The sequence below is a fragment of the Cebus imitator genome, unplaced genomic scaffold (assembly GCF_001604975.1).
Source record: "Cebus imitator isolate Cc_AM_T3 unplaced genomic scaffold, Cebus_imitator-1.0 Scaffold18, whole genome shotgun sequence".
In the NCBI taxonomy this organism is placed as follows: domain Eukaryota; kingdom Metazoa; phylum Chordata; class Mammalia; order Primates; family Cebidae; genus Cebus; species Cebus imitator.
This window is the reverse complement of record NW_016107333.1, coordinates 15,997-37,119: the sequence shown is the minus strand read 5'-3', so window position 1 is coordinate 37,119 and position 21,123 is coordinate 15,997.

The following is a 21,123-nucleotide window of genomic DNA, read 5'->3' as shown; positions in this document are numbered from 1 at the left end:
GGCTCAAATACATGAGGAATCCAGGCAGCGCTCTGTTTCACTCTCTCTCCTTTGCCCTCAGAGGTGGGGCATCTTTGAAGCATTATAAATTAGCTGGGTGCTAAACGCTCTCATTCAGGGACATCATGATTCTGTTGCTGCAGCCAATTTAGATTCCTGGCATTGAGCCTAGGATGGAAGTTAAGGTCCTGCTCACAGTCTGGAAAATGCTGCCAGTTCCCCCCAATTTCAGCTGTTGGCTCTTTGGCCATCTTGCCTTTTAGGACCTAGTATTGGGACCCTGGGACCTCATCACTGACTACCCAGCAACTTTCTTTCCTTCTGGTTCTTACTTGCTCTCGGACAAATCACTTAATCTCTGTGCCTCAGTTCCTTCATCTGCAAAATGGGGATTTGTAATAATATAATACCTACCTCACAGGACTGTAGCGAAAATCAAATGATGTGCTGCATTGTAAATTACTTAGAATCATACCATCACGTAATAGGAGCTACATAAATGTTAGCAATTAGTGCTGTTACTCTTCTGTTGTTACTACTGTTGCCATTATAATTTTTTTGCATTGAATCTTGACCTTGTTTTTCCAATCAACTAGATACGGGCAAGCTTAGCACCTGCCTTTATTCAAGTCTCACACCAATGGCATATTCTTAGGAGCCCTTACCTGTCTCCCAGAACTGTAACCCTGCCCTGTAACCCTCAAAACTCTCTATCCTATTACGACATGTCGTTATTTTTGTAGCATCCATTGCTGTCACATTCTTAACTGTGTGCTTACTTATTGCCTTTCTCTTTATCCTAGAAGGGAAGATTCATTGGCTTCTCCTGGGTGCTAAGCACAGCACCCTGCACCTGGATGGGTCTTAATAATTATTACTTGTTCAGTGACTTCATCCTACATCTTTTGCCTTGTCCTGGACCTCTGTGAGCTTCGTTCCAACAATTGAGTCCCAAAGGAGGGATAAATAGAAACTGAGTAGAATTACGGTGTTTTGATGTTCACTGCATTGCTTCCCTTCCACCCCTAGGTGGAGCCCTTGTTGCACCTTTCTGCCACATCCAGGTATTCTACACTAGACTGGCCTGGAAATACATCATACTAAAGTGTGAATGATTGATACAGACTTAAAGTACTACCTTCTCTTAAGAGACTATAGCCTGATTAATTCTACTTTCCTTTCTTATAGGGAAAGATGTGGAGTTGGTGCAGAGGTAAGAAGGTGAACATGTTGATTCTAATTCTAATTAATTGCACAGTCCTGGGCAAGCCATTTAACCTCTCTGAGCCCTAGTAACATATCTGAAATTGAGCTGCTTCCCATGTGGGGTTGTCATGTGTGTCAGATGCAATCCCTGTGTCTGAAAATGGCTTGTCTCATAAAATGCTTACTGAGTAAGCTGTTATCATTGTTTATCATAACGGAAAATAAGGAGAGTAACTGAAGTGAGTGACAGGTTGAATATAAGCCAGCAATGCGCCTCAGGGGACTCCCTGTCTCTCTGTCTTTAAATTTACCACTGAAATCCCTGGGCTGCCTGAGATGAGGCCTCAGGGCACCTGCTTTCTCCCATGTCTTCTTCTGCCCCTGTGCCCTCACTCCTAGTATGGATTGGACTAAGAACTCCAGGTCCTATCCATTTAGAGAGACAAATGATGCTAAGATGAGCTGTGTGAATTCTCAAAATCAAGTCTTCTTTTAGTCCAGAGACCTCTTTCTAGCCACTGGAGTCCACTCAGCCTTTCGCTTAGCCTTCCTTCCTCCAGAGTCCCTGATAAGGCTTTTTCTGTGTCTTCTCCCTGCTTCCCTGGCCCCAACTTAGCTACCCTGATCTGAGCTCCTGCCCCTACTAACCAGCACCTTCTGTATGTCAAGCTGGGTCCTACCCCTAGGCCTCCTCCTTCCCCTCGCAATGTCTAAAGCCTCTTTCATTCATGAGCATCCACTGAGCTTGTGGAAGGGGCACAGAACTGACTAGGAACGTGTGTGATCAGGCCACATTCTCTATGGCAAAGGCCTTATTTGTGTAGTTAGGAGGGCATGTGCTGGAGCCTGACTGCCTGGATCCCCATCCTGGCTCCAGTGCCTCCTAGCTTTATTACCTTAAACAATTTATTTCACCTTCTTGTGCCTTCATTTATTCACCTTCAAAATAAAGGCAGTTATTGAACCCATGTCAAATGGTTTTTAGGAGGATGAAGATGGATTTGTTCATGTAAAACATCTAGAATGAGGACTAGCCGACAGTAAGTGCACAGTGAATGGTGGCTTTAAAAAATCATTAATAAGGAGTCACTGCTTCCTTACTGGCAAACCCTAGTCAAAGATGACCTCAAATGTGAGGTGGGTGCCCAAGGGAAGATCTCTTTATCCCTGGACCATGCCACTACTCCTTAGGATGTTTCCAAGAGAGGTGTGTGCAGGAGGAATGGTGCTTCTTATTTCTTCACCCCTTCATGTTTCCACTTATTTTGCCGGCGCCTTTGCAATTGTTCCACTAAAGGTAGATGCAGGTCCTTGCTCTTTGAGTTGGAACTTAGCTGTGTGAATTGTTTTGGCCTGTAGGAGTGTGGGCAGAAGCAACCGTGTGCCAGTTCTGAGCCTAAGGCTATAAGATGTCTTGGGTGTTTTTGCTTGTCCTCTCGTCCTTCTGCCTTCATCATGAAAAGGACATGCCCTGGTCTGAGGAAGATAAGAGACCCTGGAGACAGTGGAGCAGACTGCTCCAGACCTTCAGTCTAGGGCTGTTCATTCATTCCCATCTAAGCCCAGCCAAGATCAGCAGAACCCCCAACCCACAGGAACATGAGCAGAATAAATGCTTATTGTTGGACTCTACTGAGACTCATGGGTGTTTGTCAGGCAACCACAGCTGACGGATATACATGGTGAGTGGCAGAGAACTGCCATTGCCACAGTTGGGATGTGTGTCCCTCCAAATCTCACGTTGAAATTTTATCCCCAGTGTTGGAGGTGGACCTCTTGGGGGGCGTCTGAGCCATGGGGGCACACCCCTCATGAATAGATTAATTCCTCTTTGGGCGGTGGCTAGTGGTGAGTGAGTTCTTGCTCTCTTCATTTCTGTGGGACCTGGTGGTTAAAAAGAGGCTGACACTTCCCCTTTCTCACTCTTGCTTCCCCTCTTGCCACGTGATCTCTGCACATACCTGCTCCTTTTCACCTTCCATCATGAGTGGAAGCAGCCTGAGGCTTTCACAAGATGCCCAGTCTCCCAGCCAGCAGAATCATGAGCCGAATAAACCTTTTTTTTTTTTTTAACAAATTACTCAGTCTCAGATATTCCTTTGTAGCAATACACAATGGCTAAAGACAGCCATGTTATTATTGACTGGGCTTGAGTCCCCAAACGTAAAGCAAGGAATGGCTCGTGAACTGGGCGGGACCATGTAGAATATCCCTTTCCCTAAACAAGTTAAATCACGTTGAAGTAGGTCATCACTGCTGTCCTGGCTGCCAGTTGCTTTTTAGTCTCCATCCATCTTGTTTTACGCCCAAACCTAAGCCTTACCTCTCTTTTCACTAGGGTTGCCTGCAGGAAAGAGGCAGAAGAGACCCGTAGATGGGCAGACACGACATGTTCTGACCAAGCAAGCCCTGCCTAGCGGAGCACCTTGTTGCCCAAGACACATGCATGGAAGAGAGAGGAGAGAAGGCTAGTTGAGTGTTGCTCCGAGACGTTGTGCCTTCAGTCACTTGCTATTCCTGCTGCTTGGATAGAAGAGAGAAAAGAGAGGGGGAAGATACTCATATTAAAGCAAGCAACTCCATTAGTGGGTTAGACCCAATCAGTGTCTTGGTGCGCAGCCTACATATGACAATGTTAGGGTTCCCTTCCCTGGAGAAGTTAAGTCAGGGAGGAGAAGGGGAAAGGCTGGAGTCTTCCTGTTTTTGCTCTCCCTCCTCATCAGCCTCTTTTCCCATAACCTACTTTGTTTATTTGCATAGTACTTGTCTTTACCTGGAGTCATATACTTACTAGTTTATTTGGCTATATCCATCTCCCATTGCTAGAATATAAGTTCCACGAGGGTGGGAATCAAGTTGGTTTTGTTCATGGCTATATACTGATTGCCTAAAACAGCTGATACAGTGTAGGAGATTGATACGTATTTGCTGAATGAATGCATGAACTCCTGCATTGGCCCGTGCCGGAACACATCAGCTTGGTCACTGTCTGCTCATTGCATTCACATTCTCCTAGTATTTTTATGCCCACGGTTGCAGAAACTAGGAGACCCTTGCTTTGGCCTCCCGCACTGTGAGTGTTTGCTCCAGTCCTGGACACACGCACCTGTGGTCTAGAACCTGCTCTGCACCCCACACTCCACCTTGTTTGGTGTCATCCCTGGACCCCTCATATAGGTGTTGTGCTTTGGACCCAGCTCCCTCCTGGCCCCACGCCACTTGTGGTTCTGCTGACTAGAAGGCTAACTCAGAGCACAGCATCTCCGTTCCCAGTGAAGCTCCAGGACATGGTCCTCTAGACAAGAAGTGTCCCCCACCTACCTTGCTTGCCTGGTGGGGATATTGACAAACTGTTTCCTTAGAGCAGGACCATGGAGAAGAGAATTGCAGAGATGCCTTAATGTATATGACAATTTTTCTTACCGTTTGGCTTCTTAAAAGTCTTGCCAACTTATCTTTACTGTTTTAGCTCATTCCGTTCCTATTTGCTCCTGCAGTGATTCACCCAACTGCAGCAACTTTAATGCCAATGGACTCTGCTGATACCATTTGCAAAGGTGTCTCTGTGAAAAGCCCAGGAATGCTGTCTCTCACTGCTCTGGGAAGGGTTGCTTGGCTCCAGGGCGCAAAACAGAACCCAGAAATTTCCGGGTGAAGTGGTGGCTGAATTCCATGGCTGCTGCTTGTGATTGATCAACATTCCTCAGTCACAGCTGCTGACGGAGGCTGGGGATGCGCCCTTTGCTGTTTGGCGGCTCCAAGTTCACATGCATTTTTGACATAAACTTAGTCATTGTTGCCTTTCGCTTGCTCTTCTCAGCCTCTGGCTTCCTTCTGATTTATGGCTGCAGCCTTGGGGTCCCTCTTCAGAGGCTCCTTATATTTGCCCATTAGCACTTCTCCTTATATTTGGCAATGGTTGCTGGTACATCCCTGCGCAGGCATTTATCAGAAGCTTACGGACATTACGGACAACTCTCCTTCTAGCTCATAGCCTGAAGCCCAATAGATGCTTATGGGGAGAATCACAATAATTATAATTGCTAACAATTTCTGAGCTCTTGGTGTGTGCCAGGTACCACGTTATTCATTCTTTATAGCACTCCATTTAGAGAGGTGCTGTCCTTATACCCATTTTACTGATGAGGAAACTGAGGAAGGGGAAAATTCCATAACTTGCTCCATAACAGATTACTGGTGAGAGTTGGAGCCGTGATTTGAATCTAGATCAAAACCTCTGCTTATAGCCAGTATGTTTTTGGAAGGTAGGAAGGCAGCAGGGGTGGTGGGAGGAGCAGGGAGCAGCTATCAGGTGCTTGGTCTGATAACTGAGTCTTTAAGCCAGTTGAAGCCATAACCACCCCAGAGTGTGAGACTTGAGCCCTTGAAAGGAGCATCTTGGCATGAAGATCTCATCCCAGGAAGCTCTCTGCAACAGACTGGGATCTGCAATCTAGCTCCCATGACTGCTCCCATTGGTCTGAATCTGGAGCTGTATCCATGACAGTGGGAGGGTGAATTTCTTGTGTTTGCTCCTCTTGATCCACTGTCTACCCTTCAAAATCCGGCTCTGTGCCAGGGAGGCTGACTGTACGGAGCACCATTGGGCTCCCTTCTTTCTGGGTTCCAGATGGGTTCAGTTGGTTGGCATCAGCAGCAGATCCAAGAGAGGGGGAGGAGTGATGGAGGGAGCCCTATTCCCCTGCCTGCCTTCCTGTGTCTCCACAGGGTGTAGGCTCCCGGTAGCTGGTCCTCTCCACATGGCACTCCCGCTCCAGCTTCCAGTAACTTCCTCCACCTGTTGCTTCTTCTAGGCTAGTGATATGGTTTGTCTGCATCCCCAACCAAATCTCACCTTGAGTTGTAATAATCTTCATGTGTCAAGGGCAGGTCCAGGAGGGGATAATTAAATCATGGGGGCAGTTTCCCCCATACTGTTCTCATGGGAGTGAATAAGTCTCAGGAGATCTGATGGTTTTATAAATGGGAGTTCCCCTGCGGAAGCTCTCCTGCCTGTCACCATGCCAGATGCGCATTTGCTTCTTCCTTGCCTTCTGCCATGATTGTGAGGCCTCCCCAACCGTGTGGAATTGTGAATCAGTTAAAGCTCTTTTCTTTATAAATTACCCAGTCTCAGTATCTCTTTATTAGCAGTGTGAGAACAGACTGATAAAGCTCCTGTGGGTAAGAGCATTCTCCGTTACTGTTCCTGAAGTTCTGCATTACTCTTTGTGGTTTTCCTGCATTCTGCCTCTACCCTTGTAACTGGACTTTTCCGTAAAGTTTCCTAAAATTATCCAATGTGAGGAAACACCTTGTTGATAATATATCAACACCCTCACTAATTTCCCTGACCTTAGTTTGAGCCATTTCTGACCTTCAGATGACCAGCCTTTAGCTGCACCATTGACTACTCCCACCCCAGCCATTCCGTATTGGTGCTCCTTCCTAGCTCCTGCAGATGCATTGCACTGTGGAAATAACACAGGCTTCTGGATTAGTGCTGGGTTCAAAGACTGCTTCTAATGCTTACTGTATGACTTTGGGCAAGTTAATTTCCCTATGCCTCAGCTTTCTCATCTGTGAAATGGAGGATAGTATCACTTCACAAGTTTATTATGAAAATCAAATGGCATAATGGATATAAACTTTTATTAGGTTGGAGAAAGTTATTGCAGTTATTGCCATTAAAAGTCATGCCATTCAAAGAAATTACATTTGTACCAACATAATAGCCTAGTGTCTGGCACATAAACCTTGGTTTCCATCTATTTATCTATCTATCTATCTATCAAATTGCTTTTTAGGTTGTGGGGTACATGTAAAGAACATACAGGATCGTTGCATAGGTACATACATGGCAATGTGATTTGCTGCCTCCATCCCCATCACCTGTATCTGGCATTTCTCCCCATGTTATTTCTCCTCAACTCCCTACCTCCCACTGTCCCTCCCCTAGTCCCCCCCACAGACCTCAGTGTGTGATGCTCCCCTCCCTGTGTCCATGTGTTCTCATTGTTCAGTACCTGCCTATGGGTGAGAACATGTGGTGTTTGATTTTCTGTTCTTGTATCAGTTTGCTGAGAATGATGGTTTCCAGGTTCATCCATGTCCCTACAAAGGACATGAACTCATCGTTTTTTATGGCTGCATAGTATTTCATGGTGTATATGTGCCACATTTTCTCTATCCAGTCTAACATCAATGGGCATTTGGGTTGGTTCCAGGTCTTTGCTATTGTAAACAGTGCTGCAATGAACATATGTGTGCATGAGTCCTTATAATACAACGATTTATAATCCTTTGGATAAACATCCAGTAATGGGATTGCTGGGTCCAATGGTATTTCTATTTCTACATCCTTCCACAATGGTTGAACTAATTTATACTCCCACCAACAGAGTAAAAGTGTTCCTATTTCTCCACATCCTCTCCAGCATCTGTTGTCTCCAGATTTTTAAATGATCGCCATTCTAACTGGTGTGAGATGGTATCTCAATGTAGTTTTGATCTGCATTTCTTCAATGACCAGTGATGATGAACATTTTTTCATATGTTTGTTGGCCTCATATATGTCTTCTTTTGAAAACTGTCTGTTCATATCCTTTGCCCACTTTTGAATGGGTTTGTTTTTTTTCTTGTAAATCTGCATATTCTCCTTGCTTGTTGGATCTTGGGAGGATCTTGACCACTTCAGACATCATTTCTCCCAGATGTGGGGGCACATGACTCTAGTCCCAGCTACTCAGGAGCCTGAGATGGGAGGATTGCTTGAGTGCAGATGTTCTAGGCTGCAGTGAGCTATGACCATGCCACTGTACTCTAGTTGGGCAACAGAGCAAGACTCTATCTCTAAACAAACAAACAAAACAACAGTAAAAACACATCATTTTCCTCATCCTCAAAATGGGGATCCTTATAACTACTCATGAACGTAGCTGGGCTGATAGTTGAATCAGAAGCAGAGGATGAATATAAAAGATACAAATATAATACAGAGCCAGAAAAGCATTTAAGCTTCCACCAATGCTGATATCTACCTTTATTTTCCTCTCACTGTAGCAGAACAGGTGCCGTTTTCATTTCAGGGGAAATCTGAACATTTACAGTCTTGTATTTCTTAAAATAGCTGAAAACATTCCTTAACTTTTAATTATTCTTGTTTAGCTTTAGGGCTGAATGCCTCTACCCCTCCTCCTCTCTCATCAGGCAGTACATTTTTTGTTTGTTTGTTTTTTGAGACAGAGTCTCACTCTGTCTCCCAGGCTGGAGTGCAATGGCGTGATCTTGGCTCACTGCAACCCCCGCTTCCTGGGTTCAAGCGAGTCTCCTCCCTCAGCCTCCAAGTAGCAGGATTACAGGCATGTGACATCACACCTGGCTAATTTTTGTATTTTTAGTAGAGATATGGTTTTGCCATCTTGGCCAGGCTGGTCTCGGACTCCTGACCTCAGGTGATCTGCCTGCCTTGGCATCCCAAAGTCCTAGTATAACAAGCATGAGCCACTGGGCCTGGCCCATTTTTCATTATTGAATTGTCACTTTTGAGGATGCTCTTGTACCCTTGCCACCTTGTCCGTACTTAGCTGTGCACCAAGAGTGAATGTCTAGGTGAGGGTGGGGATGGAGTCCAGTGCACAGTTATCCTGAGTCTCACAGGATCCGCTATTTTATTTTATGCCTTTCCTCATGCCCTTGTAGCTTCCATATAAACCTATTGTCCTTGGAAAGAACTTTTACTTTGAGACTTAGACTTTCTACTTGACCTGAGGACAGTTTGGATTTTGGGAGTTAGTACTAGAGATAATGAAGGCAAAAACCACCTGGGAGGACTAAGATTAATTTTGATCAGTAATTTTATTATTTACCACCTGTGTTCTTAAATTGCAAAGAAAAATAGTTCTTTTCGTACTTGGGCATTTATAGTTTTCACGAATGAGGCATATCGTGACTTCATGGGTATGTAGTCTGATGTGTTCTTTTTGCAAGTCACGGTGAAGGGAGTTGTTTCCAGCTTGCCTGCTGTGTATTGGGTGTGCCTCAGAAAGAGCTCTTCTGGTCAGAAATCTTTCACATTCTTTCAGCTTCATGTTCTAATTGTATCAGAATTAAGCTTTTAAAGCTCAAAAACATAATTATTACATTCCATTTCAATCACAAAGACTAAACCTGCTGATTTGATTCTCGGCCATCAGGTCCACCTGTTGCTGGCCTGTTGGAATCACCTGTGCAGCTTTGAAGACATACAGATGCCAGGGCCCCACCTCCTGGGGGCTTTGATCCATTCAATCTATGGCAGGGCCTACGAATCAGAATATTTTTTAAAGGACCATGGGCATTCTGATTCATAGTCAGGATTGAGAATCATGGAGCTGGACCATGCAGAGGGTTAGGTGGGTGAGGTGGGTGAGTTGCTATTGTCCTACACTTTTATTGCTACTCCCCATGGGATCATTTTAATTTAACAAGACAGTAAACAAACCATGCTCCAGTTAGCATTTAGCCAGAGCCAGAGAGTACCCGGCATATTTAGTGCTGAGTGTCTAGACTACAGAGGATAAAAGACAACTGATTGAGGTATTTTCTCATGTCAAAGCAATGTCATCTTGAGCAAGTCCCTTCCCTTCTCTGGGCCTCTGCTTCCTGATCTTTAAAGCAGGAGGGTTGGATGAAATACTTTCTGTGCGTCTTGCAGTGTTGACACTTATCATGGCTGACACTTTTCTGGGAAGACATCTCATTGTTTGGTGGAGGAAGCCAAGTGCCCTCCTGCCACCCCATGGGGAAACACAGCCACCAGGAAGAGGAGGGAGAGTTTGTGTCTGGGGAGATGGAGGGGCCTGACTGCAGACTTAGCCCTAGGATGACTTCCGGATTGACATGAGGCTCTCCAAAAGGGCTCATTGCCTCTTGATGAGCCTTAAATGTTATCATGGGCACTTTATCCTTACAGGATGGCAGTGCTTAGAATTCCAGAAGTAGGTAGAGTGGACATCTGGCTTTTAAAGAAGGGGACAATGATGCTTGTGACCCAATAGAACATGGAGGGTATTGAGATCTGAGAACTCAAGTTTATGCTTTGCAAACAGTAACAGTGTGATAAATATAAATTATTATCAACACTATTACTGCTGTTATTAAATCCTCACACTGCAATGTTAACTGGTTCTTGTTTCAGCCCCAGCTCAGCCGCTCATCGGCTGTGTGATCTCAGACAAGCCGAGCTCCATCTCTGAGACAGAGCTGCTTCATTTGCAAAGTAAGAAGGTTGACCTGCATGATCAGCTGAAGATGCTGCCTGCCTCAATCCGGTAAGTGTGATCAGGATGTTAAAATTAATGGCTGAACAATCAGTAATCGGAGGCTCACCTTTCAAAAAGAAAAGGGCCAGCTGGAAAATGACATAATTAAAAAAGGAAAAGAAAACTCTCTCTCAAGAGGCTGCTCTTTCACAGTCAGCATGTCTGTGTTACTCCGTGTGGCATATTCACATGACAGGGAGACACGGTGGATGTGCTGAAAGATGAGCAGCAAGTGGTAAGTGGAGGTGTTTGAAATAGAAAAGTCTATTTTAAAAGACGATTAATAAATCGGAGGAGGCAGCCCACACTGAAGCAGTCTGAGCCAACATCCTGTTGCCAAGACTCCAGTCCCCGCTGCTGTGCCCCGGGCCCTGGGACTGTCCTTGGCACAGCATGTGAGCAAGAAGGAAGGAGCAGAGGCCAGAAGCAGGGGCTGGGTTTCTGTCTGAGGAGAGGGGCCCCTGGAGAGGGGCCTCAGGAAGGGACTGCCTGTGGCCTTGGCAGAGGAGACCCCTGTCCTTCCTGTGAGCCCCGCCAGCTCCAGGCATGATTGGGGGCTGGGTACATTTCTCTAGGCCCCTGAAGGAGCTGTACCAGTGCTGGGAAGAAGCAAAAACACAGCAGTGAAGAGTGGAGACCTGGAGCTCCACGGTTAGAGTTTGAATCCCAGCTTGTATCACTTAATAGCCATGACACTGTAAACAGGTTACTTAGCTTCCCTGTGCCTCATCTTTTCTTATCTATAAAATTGAATAATATTAGCTTATCATAGGGTTGCTGCAAGGATATGTGTTAATTTTGTAAAGCATTTGGGACAGGGTAAATAGTGCACTAGAGACTGTGTGTGTATATTATATATAAATATATTGTTTATTATATATAATATAGTTATATGTTATATATTACATATATAGACATATATGTAATATATATATATGCAACAAAGGGATATATATGTATACGTAGATGCATAAAAAGTGGCCTATCAGTTGGATCTACCTGTTTCTTGGGCAGAGGCCCAACGCTAATCAGTGCCCTTGGTCTTCAAGTAAATAATGACACTCTGAAAGCTAAGCTGTGCTAACAGCCTCAAGACCCTGGTAACCTCTCTCTGGCCTCCTCTGTGTATCAGCCTGGATCTGCAGGATGAGATGCTCAGGCAGCCCCAAGCCACAGCTTACGGGTGACCGGGCTTCTCCAAGCTTTTCCCGGAGCCTCAGGCCCATATACCCAGTTGCCCAGTGAATGTTTCTGTTGGGATATCTGCAGACATCTGTACTCATTATGCTTCCAAACCTACTCATGACCCAATCCCTTCCAGTGCAGACCTTTCCTTGCTTTCTAGTCTCAGTGAATGACAATATCATCCTTCTGAGATAGTGTTGTAAAACTATTTACAAGACGGTGTTGTGATCCTTTAGCTCTCCCTCTCCCTGATCCTACACCTCATTTCTGGACAAGTCATATCCATCCTTATTTTGCTCATCTCTGTATCTCCGGTAGTCTGGGGCATGATTGATTCTCATCAATATTTGCTGGAAAGTTGAATGAATGAATGAATAAATGAAGGCGGTACCTGGATATCATCATCATAACAATCCAGGATTTATCGAGTACATACTATCTTCAGGGCACCATTCTAAATGCTTGGCATATGTGCATTCCACACATAAGTGCTTGACATATCCAAGCCTTACCATGACGATCCCTGCATGTGTGTTAAATGAACACAAAGCGTGCATGAGGAAATCAGGTCCTCGGGGGTTCTGGGTAGAGCTTCTGGATAGAACTTCCATTATCCCTCAAAGCCAGTGGTATTTCCTTACCTTACAAAGCCATCTCAGAGCCAGCTCCTACTGAGCTGTGTCTGGCCCAGTACAGTGCAGTTTCTGGACCGTTTCTCTCCCCTGCCGGGAAGATGCAGAAACTGCCGCTTCACCGAGTCCTCTAATAGCAAGGCCTTATTTTCTCTGCCACCCTGGGGCTGTTGCTCACCATGAGCTTACTTCTGTGCAGCTCCACACAACACACTGTAAAAGGAAAATGGTAATTAGAAGTAACACTTGAACGGGGGAATTTGCTTGGAAAAATGCTTTAGTTAAACGAAGCAGTAAAGATTCCTTTAAATTGTTAGACACACACACACATCTAGCTGTTCTCCTTTTGAAAGGAGGAGATGGGAGGACACACAAGGTGTATTGTGCATCTGTAGGCACCGCCTCTTTAGGGCTTGAGGTCAGGCCAGTTCCCTAGGGATCCTGCTGAAGTGGCCAATGGGATTGACTGTTTACATCTCAGTAGCCCAGGACCAAAAGCCCAACCAGATGGAATGCAGTAGGACTACATCAATAACAGGGTCTCTGTGTGTATCCAGAACAGCTGCACAGGGAGAGGATTGTGGAGACACAGGATGGAAGTCCCTACAAGCACATCCCAGCTCCTGCTTGCTTTTTCCATAGCATTTATTATCACCCACCACTGTGTTTTTGCTTATTACCTTATCCTCAACCAGACTGGGAAGCCCATGGAGATAAGGATTTTGTTGGTCAAGTTCACCTTTGTATGCATGCCATGCACAGAGCAGGGCACATAATTGGCTTTTTAGAATATTTCATGAGTGAAGATTCTTTGATTGTCACTTGCAGAATCTCGATGTCCCAAATGTTGCCTGGTCCATCATAAGCTTCTAGAACACAGGCTGTAAGAGAGCGGGGTCTTTGTATCTAGCATTCCAGTAGCTTCTCTTGAGTGAGGGTCAGTATGCTTTTCCTATAAAGGGTCAGAGAGAAAACATCTTCAGCTTTGTAGGCCAGGTGGTCTCAGCCATAACTACTCTACTCTGCAGCTGTAGCATGAAAACAGACAGTATAGAAACAAACAAGTGGGCATGGCAATGTTTCAATACAACTTTATTTACAAAAACAGGCAGCAGGCCAGATTTGAAGTTGTTTTCTGATTTCTGCTCTAGAATATAAACTCCATAAAAGAAGGGATTTTTAAAAACTGTGGATCCATAACCAGCACCTAGGACAGTGCCTAGTACACAAGAAGTATGCAATAAAACATATGTTGAATGAATAAATGAGGGGCTAAATGTGGTTTTAGTTGGCAGCTTGCTGTGTGTCAGGGTTATTATGTGTGGTGTTATGTTGGCCTACTGAGCAAAAGACGCTCTCTGGGAGCAGAAACTGGAAGCCTCCTGTGTTCTGGGCTGGTTGGATGACACCTGGAATGTCATTCCCAAAGCTAGGGGTCTGGAGTGCGTGAAGAGGACAGGGCCTGAGATGGGTCAGGGACGAGTAACCTTGTGACATGGAGAATGGTGGAAGGAAATGGAGAGACTGAGCTTGGAGAAGAGAAGAGTCAGGAAAAAGATAGTTTATATATTTCAGGACTTTCATATGATAGAGCAATGAGATCTTTCTAAGAAGTAAGAGGGCTATTTTTACAACTTTCTGTAAGTCAGGTAGTCCTGGCCAATACGGACAGCTTGGTGAGAGTGAGCTCTCTCTCTACTGGGAACATTGAAACAGACATGGGGATTGTGGAAGGGATTCAGATAGTGGAAGGGGCAGGATTAGATAGTGCTGGACCCCTTTTGACCCCAAGGAGCCATTCTCACATTGCTTTCTGTAGCCCTGTTTCCCAAGTAACAGATGGCGACTGCCCTCCAAACAAACCCAGCCTCCCCTGACTTGTATAGGAGTCCCCTTAGGGCTGTCCCTGGCCCTCTGCCTCAGTCGCCCTGTTCCCATCTCCTGTTATCTGTTCCATGAGCAACAAACACCATTTGGCATTTCTCAGTTCCCCTCTGTTTTTCCTCTCCTGGCCTTTACACATACAATGTTGTATTAGTTTAGATTTCTCCAAAATGAGATCTGAGGCAAAGATCCAAGTGGGTGTAGTTTAAGAGTTGATCCTAGGAAGCATGGAGAGGGAGCACGAAACTGGGAAAGAAAGGCAGCTAGTAAAATTTGCATTAGCAAACCCACCGTTGCTCATGCTGTGCCGGCTGGAGCTTAACCCACTGGGGAGTGTCTGGGAGCCAGTGTGTATCACATCACAGAGTCACCCTCCCCTGAATAGTGGGAGCACTGGGGTATTTGTACACTAACTACCGTCGGCCATTAGTTGACGAGGTGCAGGGAGGAGGGTTGAGTGTTGATTTTCTAGCACTTCCAGGTCTGCCACTTAGATGGGTAAAAGTGAGCTTTGGAAATCGGAGAAAGCCCCAAGGCAAAGAACTGCAGGTGTGGCAGTTGGAGGTCCAGCACTGATGTGATTGAGGGTGAGGGGCCAAGGGTAGGGCACACAGCCACGTGTGCTGAAAGCTCCCTTCTGCTTGAAACTCCCACCCCACTCTTCTGTTTGGACTTTGATTCCACTTCATGGCCATACTGGCTGCTATGTAGGAAGAGAGAGTTCCTGGTTCAAGAGTTGTGGTGCATAAAGCATTGATTCACTCCTGCTCAAGGTGACACGTGAGTTAGGTTAGGCAGTTCTCATTGCTGGTCCTGGGAAATAGATCAGGTTCACCTATTTGGGCAAAGGCAGGTTGTATGTGCTGTGATGGACATATGTCTTGATAATTCAAGACAGCATCAACACAGGCCTCACTGACCATTACACCACCTGGTGCTAGCCATTGCCATTGTGAAACATACCTGCTACCTACTCAGGAACCATTCATTTGGGATCTTAGTGGGAGACGGTTCCAACCTCCTTTAGACATGATTGCAGCTGCCAGTCCTCATAGGGTCCAGATCACTATGGCTGATTTAGCTCCCAAGCCTTTGTCTTCTTCTTTTCCTCTCTACTGGCTCCCAGCATGCCTTGTGACTGATTGGCAGAATATAGAGACAAGGAAGAGAGACATTCCACCCTTTCCATGTGCATCCTTTATTCATTCACTCATGCTATAAATACTGAGTGCCTATTGTGAACCAGGCACTGGCCCTGACCTCATGGAGTTCATAGTCTAGAGGAGAGGGCAGACATTTAATCAAATAACCACACGCATATGTAATTACAAACTCTTACAACGTTGGTTGGAAGATCTGCAGACTGCTTGCTTCTTGACATTTGGGGAAGACTTCCTAGGCCTTTGCAAATTCTGTGTGGCCTCAGGGTGGAAAGCAGCGTATCAGGTAGAGACCAAAGAAGATGGGTGAGTGTGATGATCTTGCTTGGTAATTACAGCTGGTGCATTGTTAATAGGCAAACACTGTCTCTGCCTCCTAGTTATGAACTGGTGCTTGGGCTGAGTGCTGTAAAGCTTGAACCATGATCTTGGAATTGTTCACTTTGTCTTCTTGTTTAATGAAAGGTTTTAGGAAGTACAGACCTGTTAGCAGGGACACATAATTATTTTGGAAATCAAGAGAGCCCAGCAGATCTTAGGGAGATGCAGTTTTAAGGCTGGTAATGATACTACTGGCATGACTGATGGGCAGGTGGAGCTCCCTCTCAGCTTCAGAATAGGTGAGAACAGCCAGAGGGGTAAGGAAGAAAGAAGGACCTGCTATTTGCCCTCTCCTAGGAAGCCCAACTGAAAACCTGGGGGACGGAGCTGCTCCACTTGTTTCCCAACATCATTTGGTTTTTTTTTTTTCTTTCTTTCTTGCTGCTCTGAATTGCTTTCTAGTTCTCAAGAGCATAATGCAATGTCAACCACTTGCACTAGAGCTTTGTCCTTGGGAGGGAGTTTTCCCATGGACAAGAGGGAGCACAAAGCCAGGAAAAACAGCGTTGACCCTTTAGGTCCATTACACCCCAGGGAAAACTCCCACAGCAAGGTCACTAGAGGCAGCCTCTACACACAATGACTCCTGGGTAGAATTCTGCCCTTGGATAGATACAGAATGACCTTGACAAATGCAGAGGCCATTTGGATCCATTTTCAGACGATAAACTTTGGCTTGAGAGAAGTAGAATTAAAAATAAAACACTCAGTGTCATTTGAAAAGTGAAAAGTTCATGGGTTTACACTCAACCATGTGACCTGGATTTAAGGCAGCAGTGACCTTAGGTTTTTCTTGACATCTCTGAGCCTGGGATTTCTTATATGTAGATGGCATTCATTCAACAAACTTTTATGGTGGGATATAATGTTTGGGGACGTGGGAAGCTGTAGTTTTAAGGCCAGGCACAGGCCTAAGGATGGGACAAAAGAGAGATGCATGGGGCTCTATTCCTTGGTGAAACACAGAAAGATGGTGAAAGAAATCTCTGCTTTGAGTGGGTCAAACATCCTGCACCTCATGAAGCATAGGTTTGAAAATGGCCACCACCTAAGAATGTCACCACCAAGTACTGTTTAATTACTGACTTTCGGGCAGCAATGGGGAGGGGAGGGAGAAGACAACTCACATTTCCTGAATACCTGCTGGATGCCAGGAAGCACCTTATAAACATGCTTGTATCACATTGAGTCTCCATCTACCCAGTGGGGAAGGTGTTATGGTTCTCATTTTACGGATAAGAAAATGGAAGCTCTGAGAAGTAAGCCAACATCTTTGAAGTCAACACAGCTAGTAGACGGCAGGACTGAGGTTCAAACCCAGATTTAACTGCTTCTAAAATTCTCACATTTTTTCCTATCAAGGAGATATCTAAGCTCCTCTCTAGGTCTCCATCCCCACAGACCCCTCGGGTTGGGTCGGGTTGGGGGGATGAGATAGGACAGGCATAGATGAGTGCATATGCGCACCCTGCCACCATGTAGGTAGTTCTGGCTCCTCCTCCATCCCTCTCTGGAGAATCTCAGCCAGATTTATGACAACTTCTGCATGCAGGTGACCTCCAAATTTCAGTCTTTAGCACAGAGCTCTCTGCTGAGTGCCAAGCCCAAATATCCAAATGACTATTGAACATCTACAGTTAGATGACCTATGGGTACTCCAAAACCCAGAGTGTTCATGAATGTCCATGCATACCCAAATTGATTAGAGGCTTCCTCTCCTACTCACCTGCTCCTTCTCCGTTATGCTCTGACTCAGTGGATAAACTTACTCGAGCTGGTGCTGTCTACAGCTCTGTGGTCAATCAGCTCAAGATCTTTGCTGTAATTTTTCAGTCGTGTCCTTCCTTAACAGATCCTTTCTGCCACCTCCCCTAGTTGAAGCACAGACCATCTCATGGAAGGACTGCTGAAGTATCCTTTCCCCTAAGGGCTCTCTCTGTTCTCCAGCCCATACTTTCACCTATTGTCGGTGTCTTGGTGGAAGACGTAGGACCTTATTAGGTGGACATGGGGAGATGGCAATGTCAGCTAGATCCGCAGTACTGAAAATGTGGTCCACGGACTAGCAGCTCTGGTGACACTTGGGAACTTGTTAGAAATGTAGAATCTCAGACTCCACCCCAGACCTGAGGAATCAGAATCTGCATTTTAATGGGCTAGCCAGGTACTTTATGTGCCGTAGTAACATTTGAGAAGCACCAACATAAAGTGAACAGCAGGAGCAAACTGTAAAGGTCAAAAAGAATTGAGCATTTTCAGTGAAATATGAAGAGAATTGTTTGACCGGAGGGGAGGGGAAAGAAAACAAGAGTTTGACAGCTGGAACTCTGTGCAAGCCCCAGACTTTACTCTGTGCATGTTAATTCCACAAAGCCACTCTAGGAGGTGTTGTAATCCCTGAGAAACTAGAAGCTTTTGGAGGGACGGTCATTATTCATTCAAAGATCAGGGAACCGAGGCGAGCAGGTAGTACATCATTGGCTCAAGTTTCCATAGATAGTGAGTAGTAGGGTGAGGATCTGACACAGGCCTCTAATCTCCAGTACTCCAGCTGCCTCATTTTAACAGATAGAGCCTGTTTCCCATCACCAAGCTTTACTGAGCTGTGGTTTTCCAACTTAAGTGTGCATTAGGGTTACCGGGAGCATTGGTTAAAACAGATGGCTAGGTGCCACCCTCAGGGTTTCTGATTCAAGTAAGTCTGAAGAATTTCCATTTATAACAAGTTCTCAGATGATGGCAATGCCGCTGGTCTGGAGGCCACATCTTGAGAATCTAACCTGTGAGACTGACATCATCTGCAGGTGAGGTTGTTAGAAGAATAGCTACTTATCACGGTGTATTTCCAAAGACTTCCAGGACTAGAAGACAGGCCCATACAAGCCCATTAACAGCTCTGGCCTTGGAGTGTATAGTCTCAAGTTGGGAGGTCATTGAGGAGCCTCCTACTCTAATTTCATTTAAAAGATGGGGAAATGTAGGCCTGGAGAGCAAAAGTGAGCTTCCTGGACTTCCACAGCAACATAAGAGGAGAGCCAGCGGGAGAACCCTCTATCCTGACACCAGGGCTAGTCACTGGCTCTTCCATCAGTTACTGTAGAACCCCCTGGGACTTTGGCTCCCCAAATATTCACCAATGAGCATTGCTTAGGACTTTAGACACTTTTCAAGGCCATGCATATGGGCTTGACAGACCATAGCTACAAGAGCAAACAATTATGACGCACTTAGTCCGTGCTGGTCACTGTTCAGTTATGGACCTTGGATTGACCCACCTGATCCTTGCTGCTATGCTGTGGGTTGTCCTTTGCTGTGCTTTGAGATGGATGCAGAGGTCAGCTGTGATCCCTGCCCTATGGGAAGTTCAAACACTAGAGAGGAAGGCAGGCAAGCTCACAGAAATCTTAATATAATTAAATAATAACAATAGGCTGCGCACTGTGGCTCATGCCTGAAATCCCAGCACTTTGAGAAGCTGAGGTGGGAGGATTGCCTGAGGCCAGGAGTTTAAGACCAGTCTGGGCAAGATAGTGAGATCCTGTCTCTATAAAATAATCATCATATTATCAAAACAACAGTAACGCTTTGGTGAGGGTTTGCTACTTGTCAAGTCTTCATTTGGATTAATTGATTTGATATTTTATAGGCAACTAGGAAGTAAAGAAGTATCATTACCATTTTTACAGATGAGGAAACTCAAGCTTACAGAGTGGATGTGACTCGCAAATGCAGGAGGTTTCAAAGGAGCTGAGTGCAGGTCTTTCTGACTCCAGAACTCATACTTTTAACCCTCTCGCTGCACCACATGTATGTGAACGTGTGTGTCCACACTGCACACGGGGGAGCATCACCCTTGGCTTATGAAAAAAATGAAGGCAAAGGGCAGGAAAAGTATTTATGCAGGCAGAGAACATGGTTTTTCAAGCACATTACTATAAAAGAAGCCGAGTCCAGCCTTCAGTGGGTCATACTCTGATGTGTAATTGTAAGTTAACTCTTAGCTGTTCATTAAAGCTAGGTCTTTTTCTATAACTTTATTTCCTTGCAAGCAGCTTTGACAGGGCTGCTTTTAAAAATATTCTGTAATTCAGAGCCTTACACTTAACTAATTTACCCCCTGCATCTCTTCATTACATCACAGGCACCCCTTGGTCTTCTTATCTTTCCCTATGATCCCCGAGTGGGGTTATCCCTAACCTCAGTCAGTGAACATATTTAGCTGAATCCTAAATCCCCAGGATTAAAGGCAATTAAATGAGATAATGCATATGGCGTTGCTTTAAAACCATAAAGGGCCGCACAGATGCAAAGGGTTATTATTATGAGCCTTCCCTGTTAATGAGTATTAATGAGCTAAGGCTGCAGATTCCTAATGTTACAAAGCCCTAATATTAACCATATGGAAGCCTAATTTTCAAAGAGAATTAGAATTAACTGGAAGAAGAGGCTGCAAAAAATTTTCAATTCAATTCCCTCTCCTAATTTGTGGTATCTTGACCACAATCTGCACGAAGCTAAATGGTTATATGATTACATAATGGTTTGTCTTTGTTCTTAGCTAATTGTGTTAGGATAGCTGCCCCCACATTATTCCGCTTTTTCATGGTTCTCTTGATAGGGACCTCGATTTTTTTTTTTTTTCTGTGAGTGAAGTAACAAGTCTAATTTGAGCTTTAGGATATATGGATACAGGAATTGAGAGGGCACATCAGAATCCAAAATATTTCAAGTTCCTTGAAGTCAAGAAGTGATTGGAAAATCTGTAGCCAGGGTGACTTCACTGAGCTGTGACTTGAGATATTCCATGTAAAGTTCTTGCACAGGACTCAGCACACACACAAAAAAGGTAACATTATTGTCTGTTGGAAATAAATGCTCGATGCTGCAAAGAAAGATAGCACTGAGACAAAGGATCTTTCAGCATTGCAATTTTTACTTCCTGGACTGCAGGAAGGGTACCCTCGTTAGCCATCTTGCTACAAGACTACAATGAATGAAGGAAAACAGACACATTTAGCCCTTACACATTTGGGATCATCCTTACTGCTGTGTCTGATCTCTGTTGGCTGGAACCAGACCTCACAATCTAAACTAAAAGTCGATTGTCTAACAACTTAAAACTTTTCTAAACAGGTAAAACCAATGGAGTACTGGGACATGCCTGTGAGCACGTCCAGCACAGATATCTTGGTTAAAGTACAAGGACATAGAATGTACTACGTGCCTGTAAGCATGGCATGTCTAACAGGTACTACATAGGATAAGGCTTAACAAAGAGTTATTAGCTCACTTTTGATTTATTCTGTAACAACAAAGGAAACTTTAAAGAAGAACTTTTCTACAGTCCTTATCATTTTTGAGTCTCTGATGGAT